The sequence below is a fragment of the Protobothrops mucrosquamatus genome, unplaced genomic scaffold (genome assembly GCF_001527695.2).
Source record: "Protobothrops mucrosquamatus isolate PMUCROS unplaced genomic scaffold, P.Mucros_1.0 scaffold223, whole genome shotgun sequence".
Classification (NCBI taxonomy): Eukaryota; Metazoa; Chordata; class Lepidosauria; order Squamata; family Viperidae; genus Protobothrops; species Protobothrops mucrosquamatus.
In genome coordinates this window covers 380044-393198 of record NW_015386575.1, presented here as the reverse complement: position 1 = coordinate 393198, position 13155 = coordinate 380044, and positions in this window count along the sequence as shown.

The following is a 13155-nucleotide window of genomic DNA, read 5'->3' as shown; positions in this document are numbered from 1 at the left end:
CTGTTTCCTCAGCATAAAATCCCATGTGCTGAATACATCAAGTCCCTGCCCCATATCTGAAAGACAGCAAAGAAAGAAAATATTTAAAAAGCAATTCCAGTTCATGAGCTTTATAGAAATAAAGAAGTTGAAAGACTAACATTGCTTGTTCTGATCTATCCCTTCATTAAACTTTAGAACTATGTTGCTAAAAAGATAAAGGGTGACTCAAACAGAAAGGGAAGAGAAACACTCATTCAAGTTCACCCTTTCTTTATGTAATTCTCCTAGTGCCCCATCATTATCAACTTAAATAGATAACTGGACGGCAAGATTACAAAATCAGTTAATTTCAAGTCTTCCAAGGCTGGACTTCATCCACAGCTGGCTTGCTTCAAGCTGTGACAAGGTCATTTATTATCTTTATAAGAATTTATAGGAATTTCTGTAGACATTATCAGTGTATTCCTCTAGCCCTCACTACCATCTTAATCACATGTATATTTTAAACCTATATTTATATGTGATCTCTCCCAACTAAACTGCCATCTATAAACCTAATTACCTCAAAGTAAACTTTGATATGTAGATGTATGGATTAACAAAGTTTCTTGATGGATGAACAAAAATAATACTATTATGTATTCATTCAGTGTAGAAGGTTATAGAACATTCTATATCTTTACTGTACTTTTCTGCCCTTATTTTGAATAAGAAAAATATAATTGCCTAACTATGATAAAGAATGAAAAATAAAAAAAATTCCTTCTGCAAGGAAGGATGTATATTAAACTTTCACTTTCCTAGGTTACTTTATGTTCAAGGGTCACAGGTCCAGACTAAGCTGCTGAACTTTCTTTCAAGTATATAGTAATATATTGTTGAGTTCCAGCATAAGATTAGATCTATTGCTAGAGTAAAATTCACACAGTCATCATTTTGCTTAGAGATTTGTTCTTTTCAATTTGAACTTAATACGGATAAGGTAAAATAATTATCCCAAAGCACTATTATATACCAAATAACTAATTTATCATGTGCCAAGAAGTCTTCAGAAGTTAATTTATAATAAATGGATGAAATATTTCAGAAACTAAGACTATATTTTTACTATATATATATATTTTAGAAAGGATCGAATAAAGAGACAAAATGATCAGGATCAATCAAGATTTTCCATTTTTAATAGCTTTGTGAAATCATAGAATAGTAGTAGTAGTAGTAGTAATAATAATAATAATAGTAATGATCATGATCATGAATTCACCACAGGTTTTGCATTTTTCTTACGTGAATATATGTATTTACTTGTGCATTACTCAGAGTTACTCTGTGAGGGAGATGGACAGTTTCTAAACATTTTACAAACACACACACACACACACACACACACACCAATTTTATCAATCAAATTTACAGGACTAGGCACTGCTTGTTGCCAGTGTTTGATTTATATCATTGTATTACAATTATATTTTGAAACAAACCAGGGACATTGAAAAAATTATAAATGTGACATCTGCAAACACCTAAAGACAGTTGTAAATCCCTATCATTATCTTATTGATGTTTTTGGCAGACATTGAAACCAAGCAGGTGAAATCATCACTTTTTCACAGCCAAAGAAGGTTTGTGCAAAAAAGTGTATTACAAAAAAAGTTAATGCCATATATCCTTCACAATTTTATGGAATACATTTTTTCCAAGTCAATTTCAAAAAGATTCCATGAAACAGTTCAGAATCAGAAGGAAAGAACAAAAGAGACTTATTTCTAATTATCTTCCTTATTTCATAGATGATTTTGAGTAGATTGACAATACATATAGCGCAATGGTTTAATTGAATTGTTGGTTAATTGGAAAATATCATTTCCAGTGTTTGAAAGTCAAATGGGGTGAAGGAATCACCTTTCAATACTCTTAACTTTTAAAAATCTTAGTACCAGAGGGAAACAGTTTAAAATAAAAGAACAAAATGTGGTAGGATAGTCTTTAGTTTTGTTAATTTTAGCAGAAGATCACTATTGCTTAAGCCAACTTTCCAGAAAACTGATATAAATTACAGAAAAAAGGACTGCAGGGGGAAAGAATAAAGTCATGCACTAACTTAACCCATGTGATGCACAGAAACAGTAGTGAAATCGGCATTATACAATCTAGAAGATGGTCTCCTCACTTTATACATAAAACCCAATTATTCTATATATGCCTGCCTGGATTCAGAAGTTCAACAAATACTAATGAAGAAACATGGAGAAACAAAAATTGCTGTGATTATTCTTATATTCCTAAAAGTTTAACCAAATATATGGCCGAGGATCTTGATGTTGGCACCTCGTTATAAAAGCTTTCAATCCTAAATCATTACATGGCACAAATGTAGTTTACTAAAAAGGCAATTGTATACTTCTTTGTAGGAAAAGAGACTCAGATTTATAGATAAAAGCCCATTTAAAAGTTTAGCCAATATGGTAAATAAAAACAGATTTATTTGATATATGCCAGCAAAGTTGTAATGAATTCTGATACAACTGTACAAATTAACTTTCCCCCTATTATGCATTTTTTTAAAAAGTGTTGCAAACCTTATTATACATTTCTAATATTAGAAATATATGTAATTTCTTCTCTTCCTTTCTTTGTCTAATCATACATGTGTATATCCAGTCAGAGTTCAAATCATCCATGTTAATAGTAGAAGAGTAATCTGATTCGGCTACAGCAGACTAAATATGCTTGTGTAAAACCATGTCCATTATCTAGAAAGAGATGCTTAGAGTTCAAAATGATATGTTTATTCAAACAATTAGATGCTATGATAAAAAACCTGCATTCTAAACTCATTTTTGTGACAATGGAAAAAAGGAAAAAGAATAAAACATTCTTCCTGCAGGAAGCAGAGAGAGGAATAAAACCTAAGAATCTTGGAATTATAGGCCAAACAATAAGAAAAGGTCTTTTACTTTCCATATTTTAAAGCTGCTACTGGTCAATAGGATCAAACGTATAATAAGTGAATGGTTCTTGACCTGCACTTACAACAAGGGAAAATTATCTTCTTTGTATAATAAATATCAAGGACAAAGCTAGGGCAGGTTTCTTTTTTCTAATAAACTCACTTTTTATTATTGTATATGTTTGTATGTGCCAGTCATGAAATGCCTATTATCAGTCTGGGAAGAATGTGAAAGGAAAGCTGCAGAGAGGAAATAGCAATAGCAATAGCACTTAGACTTATATACCACTTCACAGTGCTTTACAGCCCTTTCCAAGCAGTTTGCAGAGTCAGCATATTGCCCCCAACAATCTGGGCCCTCATTTTACTGACCTCGGAAGGATGGAAGCAGTGGTGGGATTCAGCCGGTTCGCATCACTTCAGCAGAATCGGTAGCTAATTTTTTGTTGCCCAGGCCCAGAATGGACTTCCGGAAGCAGCAACCATACAGAGAACCGGTTGTTCACATATTTGAATCCCACCATTGGATGGAAGGCTGAGTCAACCTTGAGCTGGTGAGAATTGAACTGCCAAGCTGCTGGCAGCTGGCAATCAGCAGAAGTAGCCTGCAGTACTGCATTCTAACCACTGCACCACCAAGGGGCAGGAAAACTTTTATTTTGTCATAAATTTTGTTCACCCTGCACTCCTGTGCATAATTTTATAAATCTGACAGTAGAAAATATTATATCATGTCTGAAGAAGAGAGTGCAGCCAAAAAATGGGGGAGGCCTGGAAGAGAGTGGGACAGATAATGTCATAATACCAGCAGAGATGGAGGCAAGGTTTTGAACTGAACCACTGAAAAAGATGCATGACAGACTTAGCAGAGAATGGAAACCTAGGAAAGCAACTGTTCTGAATTCTCTCTTAGCAGAAGGAAAGTTTGTACCATATGTCAGACTTACTGGCATCATATTCTTTTGTATCTTGAATGCTGATCAACTTCTTGCCTTTACTTTAAGAAAATTATAACAGTAGCGTTCAGAGTACATTACTTCCCAATGTTTGCATTGCCATGTTAAATGTGATTTTCCCAAAGGAAGTCACCAGATTAAACTAAATAATCACTCAAAGTAAGCATGTATAGGTAGTCCTCAACTTACAACAGTTCCTTTAGTGACCATTTGAAGTTACTACAGCATTGAAAAAAGTGCATTATGACCATATTGTCACACAGGATTGTAAGCAAGGTTGTAAAATGAGGCAAAACTCACTTGAAAGCTGTCTTGCTTAGCAACAGAAATTTTGGGTTGAATTGTGGTCGTAAGTCGAGGACTACCTGTATGTAGGAATGGATTGTCAAATGAAGTAATATCAGTGTTTTGAAGAATAGGAAAGAGGGTTTATGCTGTTAATTGCCTCTATGTTATAGTGCTCTCTTTTGAGCATCTAAAGCTCAAACTGGAAAGAGGAAAAAAAGGAGGCAGGATAACATACATTCGGGCTCACTCTAGACCTCCGTCCTCAGCACCTCTTTTTGTACTGAACAGCAAGATATGCAGAAGTTCTATGCCTTCTTCATTTAAATACACTTTTTCCTCTTAATTGCGGAATGTCCTTTTTCAGGAAAACACTTACAAAGAGAATGTCCACAGAGTCCAAACTCTAATAAAAATTTCTTCAGACTTTTCTATTTTAATACAATAAGATTAGTGATGGGCTAAAGTACAACAAACTCATAGAAATTGGGCATATCTGCACCTTCTACTTGGCCCAGCATAGTATGGCTACCCAACACTTTCTAAGTACAGAAGACATAATGTTATGGGCCTCTTATCTCCAGCCCATTACATATGCACCTTGCACATATTTTTCCAGTTTTAATTCAAAAACATCATTTTCTAGTCCAAGCAGTCTTAAACCCTTCAGTCTCCACAATGGTGTTCCAGTCTAATAGCACCCTCAGGTCCCATGGACTACAATTTCAGGACTACACCCCCTTCCTACCTCCAGCAATTGTCTGCTGGTGTTGTGATTCCGTGCCAGCCTGTGTTCCCAACAGCTGAGTCTGAGGAATCTGAGGAGGAGGTGGAGGAGGCCGTTGAGGGGCCATCAGGGTCAGAGGGAGGCTCTGATGAATTACAGGACTCACGGCTTGATGAAGAGCCTGGCCCCTCCAGTCGTGTTTCTGATGAAGCTCAGCTGTGTGAGGAGCATGAGTCAGANTCTTGTTTGCAACGTGTTCCTGTGGACTATTTCCTTCCTTTGGACTTGAGTTTTGCTGTTTGTGTTTTGGACTTATTGACAGGTTTGTCACCCAAATAAAAGGGATTTTGTTTTGTTTTAAAGTTTCCAGCCTATTGTATCAGCAGGGGTTTGGTCCTTGTGCCTCTAACAAGGACGGCAATAGGCTGGGATAGAACAGCTGGTTGGCAGTTTTTCTTTCTTTCTTTTTAAAATATTCTTACGAATCATGCCCCATTAAGTTGATCTTCTACCTTAGAAACTCATGTTTCTTACACAGTATGTCAAAGTATCATTGCAACTGTATCTTTGCAAAGCCATCACGACAATCTACAATAGTGTTTCCAAACAAAATAAATGAGAAAATATGTAATGGAAATTCAGCTGCTTAGCTGAGATCATATTTCATAATGGTCACAGAAAGCTCAGCAAATCTGTTACTTACATATATCAGAAGAATTTTTTAAAAATGTTTTGAAAGTGCTTAGATCCAAAATTAATATTTATGATTGTAATGGAAAATCAGAAGTATTCAAGAAATGTCACTTGCATAAAAATGTTATCCCCAAACTGCATTAATTTGGAAATCTGGCGGGGGAATAATGTCTGGGGCTTTCTTTTTATATCATTGCATAAAATTCAAGATACTGGTGAACAAGAGCATATAGGACTATCAGATCTATGTTTGAAAAATTTGGAAGAACAACAGATAGCAGCAATGTATTTAATCTCTATCAATTTGTTCCATCTAGTGACTGTTGAGATTTGCAACCCTTTGGAGTACAAGTAGGAATTTTGACATTTTGAGAGTTTTGCTGTTCAGAAAACAAATTAAATGTACTTCTAAAAAGATGATATCTTACAAAGAACAATCTGTGAATCTGAAATATTTCCATCCAATTACCTGGCTCCAAATCACTTAGGTTAGCAGTGTAAGAATGGTACAACTGTACAATATGAACTTAGCAGTATCTTGTTTAGTCTGCTGATCAGCCCTCTGATCAGACAGGATTACAGAAAAATACTTCTCTTACTATGTTTGCAATAGCACAACAGTTTTATTTACTTTGATCTTTTTTTTAAACAAAGCAATCACACTCCAATTAACAAAAGTAATATGATTGAAAATGAAAGCAATGGAAAGTTAAACAATTGATATGTTGACTGACACATGCAATATCTTAAAAAAAAAAGCAATGGTAAAGTTGTAGTTTTGCTGTAAAATAATCATACCGTATCAGATTCTGACACCATCTCACTTTCTTCAGCTTGGTAATTTATCAAAACAAAAGGTATGATTTAATTTAGTCTGTAGAATTTTTCATACAGAAAAAATTAACATTCCCTGGGAATTTTATAAAAACAAATGTCAAGAAATAAGCATTCAATTTGTAATACTCATGTTTCTTTGCTCTGCTTAAACTTCCAATGCTGGTGCATATTTCTGAAAACATTTATAAAAAGTGATGGTAATAGATGCAGGTAATTAATTTTGTTTACAGCAACAGCATGAGAAGAATACATTCTGGAGTCAGATGATGCCAAAATGAAATGAAGGAAATGAAGGAAAGGAAAGGAAAGGAAAGGAAAGGAAAGGAAAGAAAGAAAGAAAGAAAGAAAGAAAGAAAGAAAGAAAGAAAGAAAGAAAGAAAGAAAGACAAGATGATGAACATAGCATTGCACTATAAATGCCACCCATTTTATTTGAACATGAAAAGTTGACACATACAGTATACAAAAGGAGTATGGCTTATTTTGTGGCACTAGATCAATTATTTCTTTTCTTTTTTTCAACCTGCGAATTCTGCTGTATATTTAAGTGCTTTTTCACTCTTCTTTCTTTTCTATTATATTTAGAATTTATTATTTTTTTTCTCAAGGATTCATAGTCTTCAGCTTTTATAGAATCCTACATAGAATCTATTGAAAAGTATTTATACTGGTAGTTGGAACTGAATGAAATACTTATTCATGCAAGTCAATAGAAGTTCCGAAATAATGCCATATAGGCCAATTACGGACTACATTCCTTTACCTGAAACTCAGTTCAGACAAGTTAAGAACACTGTTGGCCAGAAAACTTTATCAAAGCTTTTTTCTGAATGTCTTCTTAAAAGTTTGACTTTGGCTTTGAAAGGTAAACTGATCACTTTACTTTGTGTTTTATAGAAACCTGTCATGTGACTCTGTTAAAAGAAAATCAGTAAATACAAAGCACAAATATTAGGTTCAGAGATATTCGGGGATTGGTAAAACAGCAAAATAATGGGCACAACCATTCAGGTAAAGGTCTTCTCTCTTGCATAGATTACATTTGCTACTTGAACAAAAAAGAGGGACGGTGGGCTCTGCTCATATAGCTGGCTTTTTTTTGACCCCCTCCCCTTTTAGAATCCCCTGACTAGGTTGCAGACAGAAATGGATGAGCTTAACACAACTAAGCAATTGTGTTTCTGTGGAAAAAAAATTAAATAGTCTAAGGAGTTCTAGGTTAAACAGGGAAAGGAAGAGGGGAAGGGAAGAAACAATTTTCTGCAATTGAGCAGAAATGTAACTCTTTTTTTAAATATTTGTAGCAACATTGTTGTTCCCTGTGTGCACCCCAAATCTGGCAGATCATTTAACTTCTAGATCATCAATAGTTTCTAATTGTAATTCTTATTTCATATTATTATGGATTTGAGGACTAGTCTAAGGTAATTTTGCAGGAGTTCACACATTTTTTAATAACTGTAGTACTATAAAGGTACAATTAACAGTATTGTATACTTGCTAAAGCATGTTAAAGCATTTTTTCAGGACATTTGATATCAGGACATATGATGCAGGTGTGTCAACTCACAGGTGTTGGATTGAAATGACTAATATTTTTTCCTTCAGTAGCTAAAGAAAGAAGAATAAATGAGAACTGGTTTTTAATGGAAACTAGAGAACCCTTGTCCCATTGGGTCATTGTTTCAGAGACATTTCCTTTTCTAAACAGAGAAACAGAATGGCCATAAGTTGATAAAAAAGCAATGGTAGTGCAAGTGCTTCCAACTTGCACTGCTGATTTCCCCACTGAGTTTCTTGTGGGAAGCTAACAATGAGCTTTCCTTCCTTCCTTCCTTCCTTCCTTCCTTCCTTCCTTCCTTCCTTCCTTCCTTCCTTCCTTCCTTCCTTCCTTCCTTCCTTCCTTCCTTCCCAGAAAGTTTAAATCAAGGATCACATGACCTTAGCAGCAGCCCAGCAGCTTAAGCAGGTCACAATTTCCCCAAATTTCATTCCTTCGGGAGTCATGATTCCCGGATTTTGAATGTACCTTGGTTCAAAAATTGTTACACTATGGTGCCCTGTTTTCTTTAGCTAAGGGATATAGAAATGAGAGTTTTAGTAGTATATAAATCAACTATGCTAGAATCAGATGTAAAATGGCCACAAAAATTGACTTTGACTTTGTAGGAAGTATGCAATGCTAATTCCAGTAACAGAATTTTAAAAAAATCTGATCAAGGATAGCAGTCAGTTGAAATAACGTAATGATGACCCAACACTATATCGGTCACGCCCAATATGATGTATATAAATATACCTGAAATTACAAAATGTTAAAAATTTAGAGTTACCGCCTAACTCTAAAGGAAAACAGATTTGGAGAAGTGATGGAAGTATTTTTCCATTTAGGACAAATACTGCATTTTTCCATTTATGACAAAAATAGTTCACTTTATTATAACTAAAATATTTCAGTTGCATTGCTTTATGCTAATCTCTGGTCCAGTGTTGGGATATCACCTACATTTTTGTTCCCTAACAACATTTGTGTATTGCTATCAAATCTATTAGTCCTGTGATTCAATATTTTATTTTTTTCCTTGCTATAAATGATGTGAAATTTATTTTTATAAAGCATTTCTATATTATAGCACTTTTTTAATGTAAGGAGGGCAGGAGCCTAACATACTTTATTTTGTTATTTTAGAAGGCTATTCTATGGATTCAGTTTTCAAGAAGGAGAAGGGTGCTATGGTAAACACATCTGTGTCATTAAAAATAAGACATACCAGATTTACAGTGGCATGTTGTTTTATTGAAAAAATTGTGAGAACAACAGTTTCACAATGTGGTTTACTTATGAGATAGCACATTCTTTAGACATATTACAACTAACAGAGCACACACTGATATCCATAGCAGAGTATTTTGTTCTTTTAATCTAATAGTTTGACCACAATTTGTCATGGTTTCAGTTGCCTTGTTTAACAAGGGGGTATTTTTGAAGTTGCTATCATTTCTGTTTTATTGTAGATATTTACCTCCAAAAACCCAGTTCTTGCCAAAATAGCAAGATTAAGCATAAAAGACCTACACTATTTCAACAGCTGGTTTGCTATATATGCCAAGTACAGAATCATCAAACAGTGCTGAATAGTGTTTTAACAATCTGTTTTTGTTTTAAGATTGAAGGAAGCATTTAACAGTCCTTCTGGCCTTATATTCTGTGAATGTTCCCTTTTTAGTCAGAGAATTTTGTGGGCAAAGCCTTGATCACATTCTTGTGGTGATCATCTTGACCTCTTTTAATGTATAGCATGGACAATGCTACCCTTGCTTTTATATGTACTAATTTTGCAGAAGACATTACTTAAAATCTAGTCTTTGATATTTGGGGAATTAGAGATAGACACTGCCAAGTAGGTAGAGAAAGAAGAAATTGTGTAATGGTAAGCCAAGAGTTGAGTCAGACAGATGAGACTTAAGAAATACAGTAGAACATACCATATTCAGATAAGGTTTCAACTTAACAAAAAGCCATTTGTATTTTTCTTGTCCAATAGAATACAATGAGAAAAGAGGATCTAGAGCAGGCTTAATTGCCACATACCTTAATTGCCAAGTTTGGAAAACACTGATAACTATTTAAGTTACCTTATTGGAATTTTTGTGTTTAGTTTTTTTTTCCTGATTCAGAACCATGGCTGTTTTCAAACTATTCTTAAAACAGTACCTAGTATGGTCATGACATTTAACTGCATTTTCATTCTGGGAGATGATACATCTTAAATTTGGCAATGAATGAAAGTGAATATACATGTCCCAAGATAATGTTGCATGATCCAATCTGGGTCAGTCACTAGGACAAGAAGTTTTGTCTTCCAAGCTTTTGGAGTCTTGCTGGAGCTCATCTTCAGGGAACTTGTCTCTAGAAGAATGTCTGCTATTCTGTGTGTAGTATTTATAGTGCCTATCATAAGTGGCTTTTTATATGTTGATTGGGGTGTGTTGATGGCTGGCTTTTAAGTTATTAGCTGTCATTTGTTTGTGCTGTCCAGCCCTTGCCTTCTAAGTACTTGATAGGCTGGTGGTAAATCAACACTCCTGTTGACTGATGAGGGGCCTGTTTTCCAGGCTTCAATCACTTCCCTAGCTGTTTTTGTGCCTGCTCGTGCAACAATCTTAGTTGCTGCAAAGTTGAATGTGTGTCCTTGTTCATTGCAGTGTGAGTTTACCAATAAGTTCGGATCTCCTTGTCTGACCTCTACCTTGTGTTTTTGCAATCTGGTGGGTAGCTTCCTCCCCATCTGTCCTATACAGTCACAGTGGCAATCCATACGGGGATTCGATAGATTACATTGGAAGTATCTCCCACACCTAAGCAACCTTTGCAATGCATAATTTGTCCTCGTATGGTAGCCTCTGGGCAGTGTGCGATACCCACTTGCAGATCTCGGAAGCTGTGTTCTATGGCTTCCGAAATCTATGGCAGGGTGTGACATGTGGTTGATCTTGTACCTTGTTTCTTCCTTTCTCTCCCCACTGTGTTGCACAGACATTTTGTGATGAATGATTGTGGGTACCCATTCTGCTTGAATTGTTCATGTAGGTTCCTGCTCTCCAGCTGTTTGGCTTGCTGGGTACTCAGTGGGTTCTCACCCTGTCATATACTGTTCTGATTGAACTCTTTTTGTGTGACAATGGATGGTTGCTGTTGAAATTCAGAATATGTGGGGTGTTGGTGGCCTGACAATAAACTGTCAATGCACTTTTTTCACATTCAAAAGTGAAATGTATAAACAAATAAAAGGGACACCCATGAGATCCCCAATATCAGGAGTCATTGCAGAAACAGTCCTGCGTAAAGTAGAACACCATGCATCTCAGAACTACATTTCAGAACTACCCCACACTATACATTTGTCATCATCAAGAGAAATGGACTTAAATACTTTCATACCATACTGAACTCCATCTTCTTTACAATGGAGGAAGAAACAGGCACAAAAACAGCCAGGGAAGTGATTGAAGCCTGGGAAACAGGCCTTTCTGTCAGTCAACAGGAGTGCTGATTTACCACCAGCCTATCAAGTATTTAGAAGGCAACAGCTGGGCAGCACAAGCAAATAACAGCTAATGACTTAACAGCTAGCCATCAACACACCCCAATCAACACCTAAAAAGCCACTTATGACAGGCACTATAAATACAAGAATAGCCCACACTCTGATAGAGAGAATTTCTGTGAAGATGGGCTCCAGCATGAATCCGAAAGCTCAGAAGGCAAAATCTCTGGTCCTGGTGATGGACCCAGATTGGATCCTACTAAATTTGCCAAGTTTGAAAAATACCGGACTACGGCAAAACAAAACAAATACAATTAAACAAAATTTGTGATTTTTGAAAATTCCTCATATCCTTAGTACTTAAAGTTATTATCTGATTAGTCCCTTAGCAAAAAAAAAATGTCTAGAAAAATATCAGTAATCATTGCTGCCTTCCATAACCTAGGCAGGATGTCCATTGTCTATATCTTTTTAATGCACAACCTATGAACAATTGTTTTGTTTAGAGTAAGACTCTTGTATCTCAGCTACAAAAATCAATACAATGAACATGAGATGGCATTTTTGCATCTTTTTGCTACATTTATGCCGATTTATGCAGTCCAATCCCCATTCTAGAAAAAGATGTTGACCTTAATTTCTGTTTGAATACTGCCAAATGAGGATGGCTTATTCACTTTTGATAAAGTCAAGATTCTTCTACTTGTCTGGAATGCAAAAAGCAGGAGTGCAGTGAAGTACGCAGAACGGTATATTGATTTCCAGTGTTTAAATTCTGAGTATCTACCAACATTACCAATACAAATCTCGACATTGATGGAATTGGAATAATCAGCCCCCTTGGTTGTTTTATAGAAAATTGATCTCTGGCTGTAATTTTTATCTCCATGCTGTGAAAATCTCCACTAGTTTATATTACAGAACAAGCTCTGGTGATTTTTCAACAAGATATCAGAATAGTGTTTAGATCTTCTTACCTGTTTGATTTACACAAGTGACTTTCTATCCACACTGACAATACAAGACTAATCTATAGCACCTGTATGTTATCTTTTAGTCTCTTGGAAAAGCTATTATATCACTCATGATGGTTTGAGGGCATCCCTGAAGCATCTAGTTGACTATATCTGAGCCAGCAGGAATGTTCCCACGCTCTCATAGTCTGACCTTGCTGCATTTTTCAGTTTCTGAGAATGGCACATCTCAAACAAATAAACAAGCTTCAGTGGATCTTAAATACTAGATAGCTATGTAACACTTGTATCTACTTGTATCTATTTCTATTTATTTATTTATTTATTTATTTATTTTATAGGATTTATATGCCGCCCTTCTCCCTTCATGGGACTCAGGGCGGCTCACAGCATATTAAAACATCATACAAAAAAAATTTCCCCTACTAAAAACCAATTAAAACCCAAATATTGGTAGCTGTGGCTCTTTAAAATCGTTAAAAATTGTCCCTATTTAAAACGCACCCTAGGTCAGGCCCGCTTGTTGAAAAAGCCATGTCTTGAGGGCGCGGCGGAAGGTTAAGAGATCCGGAATCGTCCGGATCTCGGGGGGTAGTTCGTTCCAGAGGGTGGGGGCACCCACAGAGAAGGCCCTCCCCCTGGGGGTCGCCAGCCGACATTGCTTGGCCGACGGCACCCTGAGGAGGCCCGCTCTGTGGGA